Source organism: Balaenoptera borealis (assembly GCF_965194805.1).
Source record: "Balaenoptera borealis genome assembly, chromosome: 4".
NCBI lineage: Eukaryota > Metazoa > Chordata > Mammalia > Artiodactyla > Balaenopteridae > Balaenoptera > Balaenoptera borealis.
Genome location: NC_138861.1, coordinates 132,597,520 through 132,617,991, shown reverse-complemented (window position 1 = coordinate 132,617,991; position 20,472 = coordinate 132,597,520). Strand labels below are relative to the sequence as shown.

Genomic DNA, 20,472 nt, shown 5'->3' with positions numbered 1-20,472 from the left:
TATTTATTGTTGTTTTTTTTCAAGCACAAGGGATTGAGTGAATAAAGCTCTACAAAAGCTTGTCCAAAACTAATGGATGCACAGACGTATGGGGTCACTTGGAGGCAGTCTCCAGAAGTGATGTGATGAAGTTCTATTTTGGGAGGAGTAATTGTTTTATTTTTTGTTTTATTTTTAACTAATACGCAACAATGAAGTTTCCCTTATATTCCGCAGTGAGTAATACGATCCCGGTTCACCCAGAATCTAACAACAGAATCAGGACATTTCCGAGAAACCAGAAAGATTAGCATTTCCATGTACTATTAATAGAAGTGTAATTCGATGTGAACTTTTTGAAGGAAATTTGTCAATATACATCAACTTTTTCAATATGCCCATATTTTAATCTAGTCATTCTCTTTCTAGGAGTTGACACCTAGCAAAATTGGGTACTAATAAAAAGCTGCAAAGATGTCCACACAAAGTAGTTTACAATAACAAAAGGGAACAAATTATAAGTTTAACAATAGGAGATTTGTTCAGGCATTCATTCAACAATTTTTTTTGCACATACACCATACTTCTGGGGATATAACAGTAAGTTAAAAAGTTATTTGCTTCTGTGGAGCTTACATACAATGAGGGAAACACAATTAAAATAATATACAATTTATTAAAAAAACAGGAGCTGTTGATGCAATTGCTGAGGGGTATAAGAGAGGATTAGAGGATGAATTCAAAGATCGTGGCCTGAGTAAATGAGTGAACAGCACTGGTGAATCTTGAAGACAGAAAATATCACTTCATCCCACCCGATGCTGTGTCCCCAGGAGACAGGGGTAATGAAAACCCCAGACAAGTTTGAGGGGGATCTAAAGAAAGAGGAAATGTGTGCGTAACTTCAGGGAAGCTGGCGGAAACAAGCTCCATAAGAAGGGTGATGAACAAAAGTGGAAAGGAGCGCAACAGAGGTCAGCGGGTGCCCACGGAGGACAGAGGAAGGCTGTGGACGGAAGTCGGCTCCCCACTAGTGTCCTTGCACAGCTGTAAGCCCACCCCTGCCCCTATACTCAACACAGGAATAAAGATAGAAAGGACACCTGGACCGTGCTTGCCCCTGGAATGCCTGAATATCATTGAACTGACAGTTTACTAGAAATAAAACAGATCTACCATTCAGAATAAAGGCCCCAAATAGACTAGTTTAAGTTACAGAAAATTAATATTCCTCCTTTTCCCTCCTTCCTTTCTTCCTTCCTTCTTTTCTTCCTTTCTTCCTTCCTTCCTTTTTTCCTTTTTCTTTTTTTTCTTTCTTTTTGCATGGCTGAGTTGGAGGCTGATAAATCACTACCAAAAATATAAAATCCAAATATCCTCTAGGTGCTCTAGCTTGTGGGTCCCAGGAGGGACCTGTTTAACAATTATCCCCTAAGACAAGAGTAAACAAATGTTGGCGAGGATGTGGAGAAAAGGGAACACGTGCACTGCTGGTGGGAATGTAAACTAATACAGGCACTAAGGAGAACAGTATGAAGGTTCCTCAAGAAATTAAAACTTGAACTACCATATGATCCAGTAATCCCACTTCTGAGTATTTAACCAAAGGAAACAAGACCATTATCTCAAAGAAATATCTGTACTTCCATGTTTATAACAGCATTATTCACAATAGCCAAGGTATGGAAGCAAGCTAAATGTCCATCAACAGATGAACTGATCAAGAAAATGTGAGATATATATCTCACATTATTCAGTCATTAAGAAGAAAATTCTGTCATTTTCAACAAAATGGTTGAAACTGGAGAACATTACGTTAAGTGAAATAAACCAGACAGATAAAGACAAATACTTCATGGTATCATTTCTATGTGGAGTCTTTAAAAAAACTCATAGAAACAGAGAGTAGAAAAGTGGTTGCCAGGGACTGGGGGGTCGGGGAAATAGGGATATGTTGGTAACCTGGAATAAACTTCCAGTTTTAAGGTAAGGTCTGAGGATCTAATGTATAATATGGTGCTACAGTTGATAACACCGTGTTGTATAACTAAAATTTGTTAAGACTGTAGAACTTAAATGTCCTCACCAGCAAAAACAGGGGGTAGGTAAATATGTGAGGTGACGGATGTGTTAATTAACTCAATATGGGGGAATCCCTTCAAAATGTGTACATATATCATCGCATTATACACTTTATATATCTCACAATTTTATTTGTCAAGTATACCTTAATAAAGCTGGAAGTGGGGAGAGAAAGAAAGAAAGAGAGAGAGAAAGAAAGGAAGGAAGGAAGGAAGAAGAAAGAAAGAAAGAAAGAAAGAAAGAAAGAAAGAAAGAAAGAAAGAAAGAAAGAAAGAAAGAGGGAGGGAGGGAAGAAGGAAAGAAGGAAAGAATCCCCTAACTCTCTAACTCTTCAGGATCAATAGTTGTACTTCCAAGTGGTAAAATTTGAGCCCATGCCCATCTGAGTCTTTGGGAATTCCCAAGGAGGTGGCACCATGACACCAATGTCTATGCAGCCCTCTGCCCTGGTTGCTGCCCTCACCACACTGCACCCCTGAGCCCTTGCCCTTGACCCATCCAATCCAGTCTCAGTGGGGCGGTGTCAGTGCTCAATTGTCCATGTGCTTCTGATAAGGCAATGTTGGAATAGGAGGGAACTTTCATGACTCAATACCTGAAAAAAAAATAGACTGATTCATACTAGGAAAGTGTCAACATCCTCAACACAAACTAAAAGGTGCTTCTGCTTCTAGAGGATTTTCCCTACTTCTTCAGTATATAGAATGTCTATGGTGAGAGGGATAAATTTTAGGCTGTAATAGGTTAACAGAAATTCTCCCAAAATACACCCCAGTGTTTTGGCTCCAGCTCAATCCTCACCTAGTATGAGGCAAGACCTTGCCCCAAGGTCAGATGTGTCTCCACTTATACGTTAGAAAAGTGGGATTTTGAATTTTCAGTAAATCACTAGTAGAGTTAGCGACCATGAACAAATCCCTCAGAACTCCTGTTTCTGCAGAGCCAGAAACATCTGCAAAGATGAATACCAAAATGACCCACATCTGTCTTAGCAGTCAGGCTTCCTGGTACTTCACAACAGATCCTCAGAAGTTTTTGGAAAGGAAAGGAAAATGGAGCCTGATGGAACACCATCTTGAAAACAGCCTTTGAGCAATAAAAGCCCTGGAAGTTATGCCAATAACAGGCCTAAAGACTAAACACAATTAATTACAGTTTTGAAAGTTACAGACCCTAGTTCCCTCACCCAACTGTCAAAGACTTGGCTTTCCTAACCTTCTGAAAGAAAATATGAAAAGTTCTCAAAATTTTAGTTTTTATTTCTGAGTTGATTACTCTAAAATCTCATCATCAAAAATAGAAAAGCATGAATGCTAGAATAGTATAGGTGAGTTGTACATCTTCCAATAACTCCGTTTGCATTTTCACTCACCACGTATTTACAATTCGTAATTTTGTGCCAGATGATGCCTTTAGAAGGAAACAGATGATTATATAATCACTAAACCCTTCTTCCAACCTAGTATGAGATGTTCAACCACTTTAAGTTTATTTGGGGTGGGGTGGGGATATTTTTTTGGATTGATATTTGCTTCTGTGCATAGCGTAACGTTCTTTAAGCAGAACTTTCCACATGTTTGTTTCTGAGGTCCCGAAAAAGTAGAAAATAAGATTTGAAAAAGGTATCATAGGATACAGCTACCAGGAATCCAAAAATCACTTTGTACATATGTAGCACAATTTTTATAAGTATTCAGTCATATAGTCTGGTCGATGTTATAAGATTTTGTAAACAGTACAACCATTTGAAAGTTATGTGCTGTTGTGTGGTCTTCATCACAGCTGTAATAAGTTGCATGTAGGTATTTTTTGTTTGTTTGTTGATTTGTTCTTTTCTATCTCAGCTCTAACTTTTCATTTAAAGCCAAATAAGGACATCGAATTAAAACATTAACTTAAGAGACAGATCAGGCAGGAAATTCCAAAGTTAAGTTTCTCATTGTAATTTCAACTTTCCCATGATACACATTTTCCTCACTAGTTCGCATCTTGCATGTGCAGCTTTGTATAAAGAGCCAGATTCTGACCTCAGTCACACTCGTTTTATTTTTACTGAAAATGTAAGAGGGAGCAATGAAGAATCAAAGGAGGGCCAGAGGTCAGTAGACTGGAAAGCAAATGCTGAAGAAGAAGGTTATGGGAAGCAGGCAAATATGGGAGGCTGGAAAAGGAAATACAAGGTGCAGATGGAGTTGTGTTAGTGGCCGCACAACTGCATGTCAAGATTTCTTAATATGCATGTCTTCACATACTTCTTTTCAAATATCTGTTAAACAACAATTAAAACCACATTAATTTTTTATTTTTTTATTTATATAGAACTTGAGCGTTTGGTTCTCTTTGATTTCACCTCTTGCTTTATAAATCTTCCAACCAGTCATTAACTGCTTGTAAAGCGCTGGCACCTCATATATTGTCACTTAATTATGTTATGCTACAGTGGGCTTCCTAGGAGGCAAAAATTCTACACAAAAACACTTATAAAGAAAGCCAGGGCAGACAGCCTGACTAAGCCAGTAAGAATAAAAAATTGTTGCTGACAAGGGAATAGAATCGACAACTAAAGCTTTCTGAACCAAAGGGGAAGATGAATAGCCAAGACATTTGAATTGTTGAAGGAAAGGATGTTTCAGATCTAGGCTAGGGGGAGGAACAGATCATAAAACTGGAAATAGAAGATTAGCCACTAAGCCTGCTCAGAATGAATCATAAAGAGAGAAAAGGGAGTATTAGCCCAAAGGATCTAGGCAGGAAGGGCCCAAGGCAAAGTCTCCTGGTGCATCCTGCCTTCGAATCTAAGACGTTGAAAACTGTACCCTGTTGGAAGAAGGGCTTCATTGCTGTGAGCCTGCCCAAGACACGAGGGAATAAGAAGAACTGGAGAAAAGACGGATTCAAATCACAGGGCACTATTAAATTGAAAAAACTATGATCATTTCCGTGATAATACTCAATGCTGGTGAAGATGTGGTAAAAATAGCACCCACATATTACTGGGGGCAGCATCAGTTGGGACAATTCCTTTGAAAATTAATTAAATAGCATATATCCAGAACCATAAAACTACTATTAGCTTTAATATAGAATTTCCTTTTTTGGTCATTTATCTTAAAGAAATACCTTAGGATACAGAAATATAGAAAAAAATCTCTATTCATAGAAATAGTTAAGACAATACTATATATAAAGTTTAAAATGGAAACTAATTAAGTATGCAATAATAAAAGACAACTTAAGAATAATATTGTTGTATATACACTCAATGAAATAAAAAGTGACCATAAAATCATGATTATTGAAGTATACAGAAGTATGAGGTACTTATGAAGTAAGTATGAAGTATGAAATATTCCTGCTCCCCCAAAAACAAATTGTTGAACTTTAATCAAGCTTTTAGACAAAATTTCCAATTTACAGGAAATACCCGGTTGAGAGGAACAACTTAAACTGTCCATAAGTAGGCAATCCAGAATTATCAAAGACTGACCCAGTTTCTTCAATAATTCAGTGATCCTGGGGTAAGCAGGGTAGAGGTTAATCTTCTAGAGCCTGATATCCAACAGAACTTTCTGCAATGATGGAAATGTTCTCATACGGCAATCACTAGACATGTGTAACTACTGAGCACTTGAAATGTGGACAGTGTGACTTACGATCTGAATGTCTTAATGTCAGTTAATTTTAATTAATTTAAATTTTGAAAGCCACTTGTGGTCAGTGGCTACCATGTTGGATGACACAGTTTTAGATTAAAAACATTCAAGGGACACACAACCATATGCAATGTATGGATTTTGTTGGATCCTGAAGGCAACAAACCAATTTAGAATGACCTATCTGAGTCTTTGGGGGAAACTTGAATATGGCCTGAATTAGATGTTAGTTTTGTTCATTTTGATAAAGGTGTTGTGGTTACGGTGACGTGGAAAATTATTTTAGAGACCCATGTTGAAATGTTTATGGATGAAATGGCAAAATATCACCATGTCTGGGATTTGCTTTAAGATGCTTCCACCAGAGAGAGAGAAAAGAGAGAGATGAAGCAATTGTGACAAAATGTGGATAATTGTTTAATCTGGGTGAGAGGTGTGCGGGGTTAATTATATTTTCCTCTTCTGTGTGTGTGTGTGTGTGTGTGTGTATGCTTGAAATACTTTCAAAATAACAATTTCTAAAACTCATAATTACATGGAAAATTCTTATAAATAATATTAAACGAAAAGACAGAATACAAACTCGCCCATTCAGTTGATGTTGCAAGTAATCTATTAAGATATTCAGATTTACAAATGATTTTACTTCTATTTCAGTGAAGAGGTAGAATATAGTCAACATGTTAGGAAATGCTTATAGGAATATTTAGAACACGGTTAAGCAAACATCCATTAAGTATGGCAGGAAAAAGTAGTTTGAGAGTCACTGTTACTAACACATATGCATACCCATACATGCCCATACACAAAAGAGGCTGGATGGAAATTCACCATATAGTTTATTCCGTAGTGGTGGTTTTGTTCATGTGATTGAACTGAGTAAAGAACAGACAAATTTTTGTACCATGGCTCTGTTACTTTTAAAATGAGATTAAAGCCACATTTAAAATAAACTTTTTAAAAAGTAAGATCTATGGTTTACTACATGGAATTATTCTTAGTAGCCCCAAAACCTTTTTCTGCCAAGACTCAAATCCATGCCTCCACACTTCACTGTCTTTTAAGTGTTTTCAGTGGCATGTAAATAGAATAAAATAAAGACATTCACAAACATTTGCAAATGTAATGTGAAGAGAAAATTTAATGTAATGTGAAGAGAAAGGGGCAATTTATTCTACCTTAGAAGTGGAATAAATTTCTCCCTTCTTCTGACTTCAACGATAATATTTAGTATTATTTAATAATTAACTAACAGTCATTTTTAATATTTGCATTTATATAGCATATAATATATTGCACATAGTGAGATGCTGTTTTAAGCACTTTATTTATAGTAACTCTCACGACAACCCTTTCCGTAATGGGATATTACTGGCCCCATTTTGAAGCCAATGACACAGATCATTAAAGACACTGGGAAGTTAAGTAGCAAGTAAGTAGTGGAACCAAGATTTAAACCCAAGAATTCTGCTCCAGAGTCCATCCTTTTAAACACTGTACCACGTGAGCTCAGGAAATAGCTCTACTGCTTTTTTTCATTTACAAGGAGAATCAAATATCTTTGTCTCTCACTGCAATCCACCCTCCCCCTTTGCAGGCCAGTGAGCTAAGGACCTTCTGGCATCTTATGAAAAGAAAAGGTAGTGGAGCCAAAGAGACATTAGCTTGCTATTATCCAACTTACATCTGAATCAAATTCCCTCTCAGCGCTTGTAACTAAACTTCCCCTTGGATCATCCTCATATTCTCACCCTCAATGAGCCCAGGCTGTCCTTGACAGCAGGTCAGTCCAGGTGATGCAACAGCGCAGGCCAGCTTCTTGAATATGCTGATTGCAGTGGTTTGTTTAGAAATAAAGTACTAATTTCAAACTTGGTCATTCAATAGATATTTCGCATGTGGTGATTTTATAAGAACACCTTAATTCAACCTCACTGAGAAGAAAGGTTTTTGGCTGAGTTAGTTTTCTCAATAACTGAAGTTCAGTCCCTGAAGGAGACCCAATTTTTTTAGGTACATCTTTTTAAAGGATAGTAAGCAGAACACTGCCTTGTTAGACAAAGTACGTGGAATATATTACAATCTTATCTTATTACTGAGGTCATTTTATAACAATATGTGCAGAATTGCAGCATATTACCAATTCTTGGATTAGAGAGACACACGGGGTATTTCAGCCCTACCTTGCATGGTCTTGGGCAGTTGTGTTTTTGAGTTCCCATACCTGTCTCTTGTCAGTTTTCTGGTGTCCTCAATGGAGCTTATCAGTAGACATTGTTACTGTTCTTTCTCTAGCAGTCATCCCTCACCTTCTAACTTCCAGCTTCTAATTTGCTGTGGTTTTGAAAACCATAAAACCATTGATGCCACAAGCATGAATCTGTGAATGTACTAATAATGTACTAATGAATTTATGAATGTGTGTATACATATCTCTTTCTACAAAGGATTTGTGACAGCTTTTTAAAATTATGCAATGAAAAATATAATGATTTTTGAGGGAATTTGAACAAAAGGAAAATAGGAATAGGCAAATAATAAAGCCAAGAGTCAGTAACATGCACAGATTGCCTTACAATTGCTGGCACTAAGTAGCAAGTAGAGCTCTAAGCTTCCTGGAAGCAAAAGCAAGGATGGAAAGGTGATCAATTAGTTACAGGTTCACAGCCATCAGAAAGTAAAAACAAGCCAGCTATTTAAAAGAAATACTACCACTCTTTTTTTTTTTTTTCCACACACACACACTGTATTTTATTTTTACAAGAGATAAATAAACTGACACCAAGCATTGTAAATGGATGACCACAACAAAAGCAACAATGATTGCAATTACCAAACATGAAACCCACTCATACTACGTCATAATATTGACATTCAGCCCAGTAATCCTCCACTGTAACAGCTCCTTTACTTTGCAGTGAAAATTGATTTGTATATTTTTTGCCTCTGAGTCCTTGTGGGATTTAAAAAAAAAAAAAATACTACCACTCTTGACATGAAGACCGAAGAGAATTTTTTTCATGGTGTTCATAATAAGGATGATGTAAGATAGAATAGATAACGTCTTCAATGGTATTCTGACAGTTGCTAGTATAATACATTTCAAATAGTGTTTCTTTTAAAAAGCCCTTAATATAAGCCAAAAGCAAATACCCAAGCAAAAAACCATGTCAAGTAAGAGTGAAAGCAATTGGACTAAGCAACTATGAGATTCTTAGTAAGGAACATGCACAAATTTTAATATGTGAACTTTATGATAACTATTTTCCTTGGTCAAACATTGCTGGCACCTGCTTCCTAATTGATGGTCATGTTCCAGGTACACAGGTTTATAAACATTTATACATGTTTTATGGGGAAATCTATTTCTTTTAGGTACTATCTAGTTAGAAACCATTAAATACCCCTAGGCATTAGATTTAGTTAATTCTCAATTCCAGCCTTGCTGCTATCTTCATTCTATGAAAAGGGACAAACAAGTCTTATTTGAGCCCTCTTTATAATCGTCAGCTTCCAAACCTTCAGTAAAAAGATAAGATTGCCAGATTTTTAAAGAAAATTTCTAAACGTGTAAATTAGCAAGGTGAATTGAATAGACATACTCTCACACACTAACTAAAAGATATTCTTTCACTTTGAGTCCTTCTCTGAAGTGAATTTAATCAAAGTTTATTCAGTGAATTTCAAAGCAAATCCACCAGCCCACTTTACTTTCCATTTAGGTCCCTAACAACAGGATTTGAGGACTGTTCCTTACTTTAATTCTTTACTTGTGCAGTGCCTACTGTATGTAGAGAATGTTTGCAAGTTTGGATTCTGAACAACACAATGAATTCCCTATACCATACCACAACACAATTGCTCGGCTATCAAGTAAAGCTTTTTTATCCTGCTGAGTTCAAAGTTCAAAATTTATTTCTTAGCTTAATGCAAGGCTAGTGCAAGTGTGTTTAATATATTCATTCTAAATGCCATCAGAGGACGGTGGTGTCAACATTTTGGCTTTGTTTGGACAGCTTTTGTGCAAGTGCAAACACTGAGTGTATGAAATCTAATGAGATTAGGCGCTTACTGCAAAATTAAAGGCAGGCGACTAGACTTCAAAGATATTACCGCAGCGCAAATTCCTTACTATATTTCTTAGGCCATTTCAGCAAACTAAAGATTGAGAATCACCTTTACCAAAAGATTTTCTTCATAGCAACCCTTTAATAGAACATTTGATATTAAATACCTCCTAAAGAGTACATGATTTTTTTTTAGCTTTTTCTTTTTTTAACCATCATTAAAAAGCACTACAGTTAAGGAGGATGAAATTGAATCAAGACAAGTAAGAATTAACCAAAAGCTCTTTTACAGACCCAGAACTAAACATAACTCCTTTAAAAGCTGTGGATTTTGAGTGTGCTTTTGTTATGTTTTGTTTTTGCAAAAATATAGAAAACAGCAAAAGAAATTTGACCCCATCACATGATAATGAATCTTCTCATTTTTTTTCAGCATAATTTACATTTTAAAAGGGCTTACTATGTCCCAGGCACTGTTCTAAGTGATTTGTATGTATTAACTTAATTCAGCCACTACCTTATGAGACTGTTAATATTATTAGTCTCAATTTACAGATTAGAAAACTGAAGCTTACTGAAATTTAACTGTGGTTTATTATACTCAAATAATAGACCCAGGGTAGAGTAGTAGACCTATGCTGAAAAATTGAGCAAGAAAGAACCTTGTATCTAATCACAAGTATTTTTAACTTCGAACAAGAGATACAAAGGAACCTCCAAAGAAGTGACAATAAACAAACCCATATTACCCGAGAATCAGCGCTCCTGGGCATAAATCAGGTTATACAAAGGGGTATGCAAACTTCCTTATGGCACTCCAGGCATAACGTGGTTAGGAAGAAGAAAAAAACCAGAGAACAGCTATAAGCCTTCTTGCTTGCAGGGGAAACGGAGGAGAAACAGAGAGACAGATGAAAGAGAATTCTGCTGCTACCCATGTCTCCAATGTAACAAACCTGGCAACCAAGCGTCCAGAACTGCAATGGGAATAAGAGGCTGGCTGGAGGAAATGAAGGCTGGGAGAAAGCAATAACTTCAGTTTCGGGACATAACTATTAGGTTGAATCATATAAAATAGCTCTTTGACCGTTTTTTATCTACTTTGGTTGCATGGTGCAATCAAAGGTTTTGAGATATCCAAATGGCGAGGTTTCTGATAACGGTGTATTACTCTGGATATATGTCTGTTACAGGAAGAGCTGCATATATGGATTTATGAGTCACCTAGACATGGCAGATAACTTGAAGCCGTGTCAGACGTTGTATTTCCTAGGGTAGAAAACAAAGAGGATGGCCAGGGATACTCACAGTTTGAAGAGAGAAAGAAATCAGTAACATGTGAGGATAAATAAGAAACTCTGCCATCACTAATGTTAGGCCAGAAGTGATTAACATTTCAAAAGGTAAAATCAGAAGCAAAAACTTTGGGCACAGACAAAAGATGACCATGGTATAAGGGATTTCTGTCAAATGGCAGATTGTAAGGGCTGGGGGTATGGAGGGTGGATAGTAGGGAAATATGTGGGTATAAAATGTATACATGCATTCCATGAGCTTACTCTTAGGAGAGAGATAAATATGCTTTTTTCTTTCTTAATGAGACGACATTATAAATAAGAAAGTGTGGAGATTACTTGGTACTTTCTTGAAGACAAAAGAGACACAGGTATTTTTAACAGCGAGAAAAAGAAAAATACAGGTAACAGAACAGCAGATAGTACTCAAGATAAAAGGGTGAGAATTCAGTATGTATTTACACAAGACAGGATAACCTCCACCTAATGAGAAATCACAGCCCTAGAATGGGCGGAAATACTGGTGGATGACTGAAGATTCCATAGAAGGAGGGATATTTCTGCTCTTTGTGACTTTGTGGTAGAGAAGCTTTGAGAAAAAAATTTGGTAAAAGTTTTCAGTAAGAAAAATCTCCCCTTATCCCCAGGCAATCATGTTCTCAGAAATATTACAAATGTTAACGTCCAATAGGTAATCTTGCTCCGACATGCATGTAAAAACTGCAGACTGTTTAGGTGGGGATGGAGAGGGGGGCATTTGATGGTCTTAGCAGTCTTCCTGAATGTAGTGGGATTAGGCTCTGTTAGGGGGAGACTAAGAGTTTAAGAAGTCATTGGAAGTTGTAAAGATACAGTGAAGTTGCTGGGAGACAAGCTCATAAACAACAAATAGAAATGATACGCCAATATCAGGAAGGATAGACACAGAGCAAGATAATATATCATATCACCAAACTTAACTTCTAGCATTTTTTACCCCCATTCCATGTTACTTACATTCTGCCATACACATACACACTTATACACACATAACACACATACATATACACACACATATGCACACATACACACACACATACACACATATATACATACACACACATACACACACATGCATACATACACACACGTACATACACACACGTACACACAGACACAAAGACCCTTAGAGGGCAGGGATTATTTCTTATTTGTATTTCTATTTTACAAAAGACCCAGCAGTGTCTTGCACACAGTAGACCTTTAACAAGCATATTAGATGAAGGGGGTGAAAGTGTAATAGCTTACTAGTTTTGATAGGTAGAATTTATAACACAATGGTTTAAAAATATTTTAAATGATTAACGAAATTGAGCCTAATAATAATAACAACTAACATTTATAGGGTACTTACTATGGGCTAAATTTTTACGTAGAATATCTGATTTAATCTCCATAAGAGGTAGAGACTACTATTATCACCATTTTACAGCTAAAAAAATGAGGTTTAAGGAGGTTAGTGTTAGTACAGGGATTCAAGCTTGTACTCTCTCGAAGCCAGTATGTATATAAAACACCTGGCCAGGTGCCAGGCTTCCGTGAGACTGTATAGGAAGTGGTCACCAAGGTACAACATGGGTCTCAATATGACACCTAGCCTGCAACCGGGCATTCATAAGGACCACGTGGCTTTATCTGAGGCACTTCATTTTCCTATTCCTTTATCTGTATAACAAGAAATTGGACAAAACCTTTAAAGTAACGTCCAGGCCTGAAGTTCTGCGACTTTAGAACTATGCCCAGTGATGAAATTAATGGTAGTTAAAATTCTTGCATCATCTTATTCAGCTAATGCCCCAAAGCACTGATAATCATATTTGTAAAACTGAAAGAGGTCTGTAAAAGTGTGAGGCTTTGGAGAACTGGTTGCTGGTCTTAGAATTTGTTGTCAATCTCAGACAACTATTAATGTTACCAATAGAAGTAAAAGGAGCACAATTCCTATAAAATTTTCTTTTTCTTGTTTGTCTTAACAAACAGCCTACAAAGAAGTAGCCAGAAAGAAAGTCTATAAAGTCATTCTTACCATACTCTGAGGAGTGATGCAATCACAAAGGAAATAAAACTGGGGACCCTAATAGTAAGCATGAGTGCCCTGTCCCCAAACAATCATATGAATTCAGTGATGCAACTTTATAATTTCTCTTAGGAAAAACCAGACATTTTTAAAACATGAGGGACTCAAATGACAGTGGTATTTTAAAACATAATACCAGACGCCCATTAAACTACAACTCCCAGCCGCCAGAAGGCAGAGGCAACATATCCTGTCACCTCCATGTAAAACGATCGTGTTCCTACCTGGACAGGAAAACACCTTGTTCACCTCTAGGCCCACCAAAACACCAAATATTTAATTATTTCACAGCTCTCTACTGCAGCTTCTCAGGTGATGTTCAAGTACCTCATAAGACTACAGAAGCAGCTGGGAGACATAACTGAGGAAGGAATGGCCCTCCAGCCAGGAGATGAGAATAATCAAGCTCAAGCTGCCAGGCCCTGTGCACATTTAGTTACAGAATCCAAGGTCATTGAAAAAGGACTGTTGCATTTTAACTTGAAAAAAAAAATGGATGAGTGGATTCTGCCCAGTTTGCCTGCAAAGAAAGCACCTGCCCCCCAAATGAAGAAGTACCCCACAAAGATAAAGTTCTCTCTTCTTCCAATGAGAACAAAGAATTGTAACTCTATCATACTTTTGGTGTATCTTTATAGCAATGTTATATTTAAGTGTAACTGGATTACACCTTAAGAGTGTTAAAGGTTGACTGTCATCAGCCAGAAAACTATTATTATTCTTGTTGTTTCTCCACGTTTGGCCTCCCCAGATAGCTTAGGCTGGCTGAAATATCCAATATTGCAACAATTTCTTTCAAGAATTCCAAAGCCTTTTTAAAACCAGAGGTTACTTTTCCTTGTCATTAGTAGAAGGGAAATCCTGTCCTTTAGTCAAAGCCACAGAAAAGTATTTGGTGGATCACCATGAAACACAAGAAAAAAAAAATGTAATGATTTCTCATCTTCAGAAATTTCTTAGCATTTTGCTTACAGCTCAACTCAGAGAGAATTCTTTGCAGAAGAGAATAGGACAAGAGGTATATTTTCTCAGATTAACAGATGGAGGGGTGGGGGGGGGATGCATACCACTCGTGTGTGTGTGTGTGTGTGTGTGTGTGTGTGTGTGTGTGTGATTTAAAGGAAGTCTCACTTTCACAGGAAAACCAACCGCGGTACTAAAGATGATGACTCTGACCCACCAGGTTGGCAGCTGGGTGCCGATTCCTGGGAAACCAGTCTCTGCGGTTCACCTCACTGTCTGATAGTGACAGGCCCTTGCCTTACCCTCAACCCTGAGAAAGAAAAAAGTCAACACTCTAAAAATAAGAAGAAAGAAAAGGGGAGTGAAGTTCTTGCCAATGCTAGTAACCAGGAGGCCTAGAAAGAGGCCACTGGATACCCTGCTATTTATTGCCCATTTCCACCCATAGGAAGCTGAGCTGAGAGCTTGCCAAAGGGAAAGAAAAAATGAAAATGTTCTCCATCCTTCCTGTTTACGTTAATAGAACAGAGTCACGTACAGCATTCCAGCTCTATTATTTTCCTCTTCTACACAGAGCAGCTTTTTTAGGTCAAAGTTTTTAAGAAAAAGAATTTTAAATAATATCTTCAAGGTTTAAACCCCTACCTTTCCTATATCTTATACTTTCTTCTATTACTCAATTGAATTTATAGAAATAAAAGGTTGCTTTCATCACCTTATCTAAGGGGCCATGTTTTCTTATTTTAATGAATATAAGTTAAACAATTAGAAGTTCCCTGAGTCCACTGTCCCAGAGTGAACCAGCTATTTAATGAAATTGAGTTTACACTTTTAAAGAAACTTCTTCCCAAAGGAAAAATAAGGTCAAATTCCTAGGATAAGAAACCATAATAAATGTAACTTTACTGCCCAAGCCAGGGGTTTGGGGAAAGCTCAACCCAATCCCCTAAATCATTATATCTTTAAAACAAAGAAAGTAAACACTGTTATTGATGCACAATTATTTGTGTACTTCTCTGAGTAGAAATTTTACCACATGGAAGGATTCCCCTAAAAACAAAAGAATCTGACTTATTATAGACTGTAAAGCCTACAAAGAGATGGAGTGCTATCATGGGGGGGCTTCCCAAAACTTTTTGTATGTACAGCGTAATTTCCCCCAGAGTCTCAGGGCTCAGCCTTCCACCCTTTTTCTCAGGTGCTGCATAGCACCTAGATCCTTGCTTCTAGAGGCTTTCACCACCCTGTTCCCTCAGCCTGGATAGACCTTTCCTTCCCCCTTACCACTCCCTTGGCTTCTCCAACCCCTCTTGTCACTTCCTCCTTTGCCTCTCAGACTATATTAAATCCCAGGCTGCCCTGCCCTCACGTCCACCCCCCGCCCTTCTTTGCTCTCATGCACTCTCACTTAGGGTCCAGAGCCCTTGTGATAAATTAGTTCTTTGTGTAATCATGTATTTAATGGCTAGGTGATTTTTATGTAACGCCTGCCTTCTGCGCTTAATAAGCTCCCACGCAGCAGGGGCTGTATCTTGCTTGGTTACTGCTTGAGCATAATGGAGATACTCAGCGAAGTGTTCTGAATGAGGGACTGAAGTTTTGCGCAAAATATTCATCACGATTCTATCAGCTCCATATCCTTTTCGATTTTCCGGAAGCCCTAGAGAATAGGGTTGGGAATACTTCATCAGAAATCATCCTGTCTGAAGCAATAACATGAAAAAAGGAAAACAGTCCATGAATCTCTGTCCTGTGGTAAAAAAAGGATGGCCAATAAAATAAACCTTACTGAACAGAGGGCCACTGATTGGGATGGGTGATAAAGCTACAAACGCAAGTTGGGGGCGGGAGGGTCAGCTTATGGAGAGTTAAATTCAGGCTTGAATGTAAACAAGCAAAAGTGTCTGCATAATAAAGTGACATGATAAAGTTGTGAGGTTTTTCCAGAGGTCAAATACAATATTGACTCACGGGGTAGAGATTAAAGGCAGCAACCCATTAGGAAACGAAAATAGTCTAAGTTTGAGGCAAATAAGAACCTCAGTTATGGTGGCAGGTGTGGAAATGGGAAATAAAGACTGGATTATGAGAGATCATGAAAGAAAGACTGATAAGACCTGGTGAGGGAAGAGGGCTCAAAATTCCTAGAGACATCAAGCCTGGGAGCAAGGGAGTGGGGATCCAGCAGACAGAGGTCTTCCCTCTGTTCTCAGCTCCCTGGGTAACCTTGAACATATCACTTAACCTCTTCAGCCTCATCTGCTTCATCTAATTAATGAAAAGATCGGACTAGATGATCAGCAACATTTCACATTCTCTAAAACCAGCTATTCGCGGAAACCAGGGGGACAGCAAGGGTCCTGGGCTGGGAAACAAAAGATTTGTGTTTCACGTTAGCTATGTTGAGCTCAAGGTAAAGTGAGACAGCCAGAAAAAAGATCTCCATCAGGCAGCTGGGAATACAGGACAGATGAGCCCGGAAGGAAAGCAGGCTGGAGACACCGATTTAAGAGTCAGGCGCCTCAAGTTTTAGTTGAGGTGATGGGAGTGAAGAAAGCCGCAGAGGAAGATTTTGAAGAGACAGGAGAAAGTGCCCAGCTCAGATCCTCTCTAGTCCTAGGAACCCCAACTCTCAGGTCACTTGTGGCCATGAGTCTCTCCCGGGGGTTAAAGGGTTCATTTCTGCTCCAGGAATGGAAAGATCAGGACAGGTCTTCTGATCCCACTGTACACTTGGACCTGCTTTAATTCAGACTGGTAGTCAACTGTAACCCCTAAGCAAGGTGGGGGGGGAAGAGTTAAGAGCTTGCATACCCTATTGGTCCCGTAGCAAGTGGAGAATCCCTGAAGTCGTGTTGCCAATGCAAAAGGGCTCTGTGGCCTTCAGTGCTCTCCACTAAAAAGCCAGTTAGCTATTGTGCCTTTCCGCTCCGGATGCCCCTGCCTGGGACCACTTCAGAGTGACCCAGCGGCATACCCGACCATGGGGGGACAGCGGTACGCACACAGCATTCACGCAATGCCGAAGTGGCAGTTCTGGGAAGAGAATCCTGGTCCTCTGCCTTTCAATCCAATTCTCTTTTCCAGTAATCATCCCGCCTATTAAAAGCATATGTGCTACACCTTTAAAATTCCCATTGCCCTTAGCTGTGAATAGTGTTTCATTGTCCGCTGCCATCCTACCAGAGAGGGAGCATTGTGCACTTTGACAAAACTTGCACCCTTGAGCAGCTGAGGGCTCAGTTTCCTCCAGTGATCCGCAGGCAGGCGATCATTGCCAAGGGCATGCTTGTATATTGGTTCTCCTTGAATTGCATATAGGAATATTGTTGCTATGTGGCCTGAGCCAAACAGTCCAAGTCACCTGACATCCTCCATCCAACATTTAGGAGTCATCAAACTTAATTTCCCCTTTGTGCAATAAAACACCAAGAGGAAGTTTTAATAGATTGTATTATGTAACGGTTCTATAAAAATAGCAGGCCAGCACTGGAGCACTTCCTTCCTGGGGCCCAGTAACCTATGCTGAAAGGATACACACTGGTTGCCCAGGCAACCATGAGAGATGACACTAGGGAAAAAAACAGCAACAAAAGGACCATTTTTTGGCTCAGTCAAATGAGGTCTGGCTTCAAGCTTGTGATACAGTGAATACAGACGGCCCAGCACAGAGAGAAGAAACCAGTTAACAATTCTACTCAGGCACCAGTAGCCTTGCAAAGCGGCCCCTGCTTTCATTTTTTCTTTTTTTTTTTTTCCCCTCTTGTTTCTTTAAAGAGGAAAAAAAAAAAAAAAGCCTTCCCCTGGTAATTTTATTTTTAACTTAAAAAAGCAAAATCTTTGAGTGGAGTCGAATTGCAGCAATCAGTAAACAATGATTATCCTATTTTTTCTTTCTCTTCCCAGGGGCTCAAAAAATAATTTCAGTGACATGCAATTGTCTTTTCTCCTAGATTCCTGGGGATTTGATCATGCAGGAAACAACTAGTTTAGTGGCAGTAACCCTTATAAACAACCTCTAAATAAAAAAATAAATCAAGGACACTCAAGGAATAATGCATGATAAAAGTGAGAACCGTTTCTGGGATCCCTCTTCACAGCAGACATCAAAGGACTGTTTTAACAGACTATAATCTCCTCTCTCCTGCTGTACTGAATTAGAACCCCTACATTTTATTAGCATCATTATCATCATCATTATTGCCTCGAAAAATGGACTGCCGTTTTAATTTTAGAAAATTGATTTTCCCAATATAATGAGAATAGCGGCAGAAGGTTGGTAAACTCCTGACATGCACCTCAACGTTCTTCCTCTTACACGGAGGAAATGGACCCTGAGGGATTTACAAACATGATTTGGAACCTCTGGAAAATAAAACCAAGGATGAATCAAATGGGATTAAGTTCAGATTTCTAATATAAAGCAACATCAATAGTTCTTTCAAAATGATTCTTGAAATCAGTGCTCATAAATATGTAATGCACTTTTTATCCAAAAGACCTGTTTAAATCCTCATATAGTAAATGATTTATTTCAAGATTAGGCACTCAGCACAAAGCAGGCACCCTCTGATCAAGTGGGAATAAAAATCTGTGAAAGCAAGTGGTAAAGCATTATGTAAATGTAAACGGCTGTGATGATGATTATCCTGTGAACTGGTATGTTTGAAGGAAGAAAACCAAAAAAAAAACCACCCCAGCTATGTATTCTTCAGAAAAATATCCACTATCTGTCCTTTCTTTTCAGGCTCTCTTCCTACCTCTTGCTGCCTTTCATCCATTAATGCAAATCCTTGCAGCACCTTTTAATCATCTGCCTATTGGCAATTAACTAATTTTAAGACTGTCTTTACAAACCAAAGGGAAATGGAGATTTAGAAATTATTCACTTATTTTTATCAATGTATGCTGCCAAACTGGAGATTTTTGTCTCCGAAGGGTAGGATTTGAGGCAAAATTCCAATCCTTCCCCGTAAAGTTGGTTGAATCATCTCTATTTACTACATCTGGGCTCTCCTCAGGATGGATTTAGAGGCAGATTAATCTTTAAACATCAGATGCTGTTGAAACACAAAACAGCCTTTATTATCAAAGTTGCAAACTTCAGGCTTAAGTCTTTTAAGACTCGAGACCCTGTATCTTTGGAGAAAACATATGCAGAATGCATGTGCCTTAAGTTACTTAGCCTTATTTTCCTTTTGTGCTAAGGGTTTTGAAATCAACAGGATTAAGTTGCAGATAGTTGGGTTTTATCCAGATCTTTATTTTTGACTCTAAAAAAGGATTGAAGAAGGCTTTGATGAAATGGACATAGGGTTAGCATTCAATAGGGGCTCAACTCCAGGGGAGAAGCCTGACTTCGAGGAAGCAGAACAGTATATGTTGCTTGATTTTCTGGTCCGTGATTTCAATTCACTGATGCTTAAGCACATGGCACAAAATAAAGTGTACAGGAGTTATAAATCTTGGTATATGCCATTAAATCCATAAATCCTTTTCAGTTATTGAAGAAATACTAAATAACATGAAGCTAGGATAAATATTTCCCAAGCTTCAGGTTTTCAATTTAGCGTCTCCTCTGATTGCTTCCTGAATGGACTACGTCAATATGAATAATGATGTTAATCATACGGCCATTCCTTTCAGAGGTTACAGAATCTACAGTACTCTACGTATATTTATCTAGGAGGAAAAGTACATCATAAAGTATGAGATAAAGCACTAGTGTTCACTGAAGCTTGCTATACGCAAGGTTGTTCTGCCTTGTAGGAATTTACAGTGTAGATTTGGGTTTAGCACATAAACTTATACAAAGATAACTTTCACTGCTAGGCACTCGGTAAGCCCTAAAGAAGTACTACAGCTAACAAATGCCAGAGGAGCTTTTTGGGGAGCAGAGATCTCTGTGGGCTGGATGGACCAGGGAAGGCTGAGAAAAAGATAGCATTTAAGCAAATAAAGAGTAGTGAGAATGGGAAAGGACAATATACTAACAAAGGGGCCCAGATACTAACACTCAGGGCATAGTCCCAGGACTATGGGGAGAGAGAAGGTGTGGAGGTGAAAATACAGGCCTGGAAGGAGAGAAAGGCAGGAAATAGCATTAGTTGAGTTTATAGGAATTAAAACGTAGACCATTCACCATGTAATACTGAGCTCCAAAGAAACTTAGAAATCATTTTCATGTAATTTGGGGCAAGAGTCTTAACCTCTGCTTGCCTCAATTTCCTTGTCTATAAGACGGAGTTAATAACAACAGTAATAATGACACTATCTTATAATGCATTAAACAAATATTGGTTGTCATCTTACCCAGG

General features: G+C 38.3%; 1 long non-coding RNA gene across 1 annotated transcript in view; it reads left to right on the top strand.

Moving 5' to 3' along the window:
* The window catches only part of LOC309628400, a 723,103-nt gene extending 708,070 nt beyond the window's left edge, over positions 1 to 15,033 (top strand). The window contains exon 2 of the long non-coding RNA XR_014244478.1: positions 2,251 to 15,033. This is a non-coding gene — a long non-coding RNA (uncharacterized lncRNA). The remainder of the gene's footprint in view (positions 1 to 2,250) is intronic.
* The last annotated feature ends 5,439 nt before the right edge of the window (positions 15,034 to 20,472 follow it).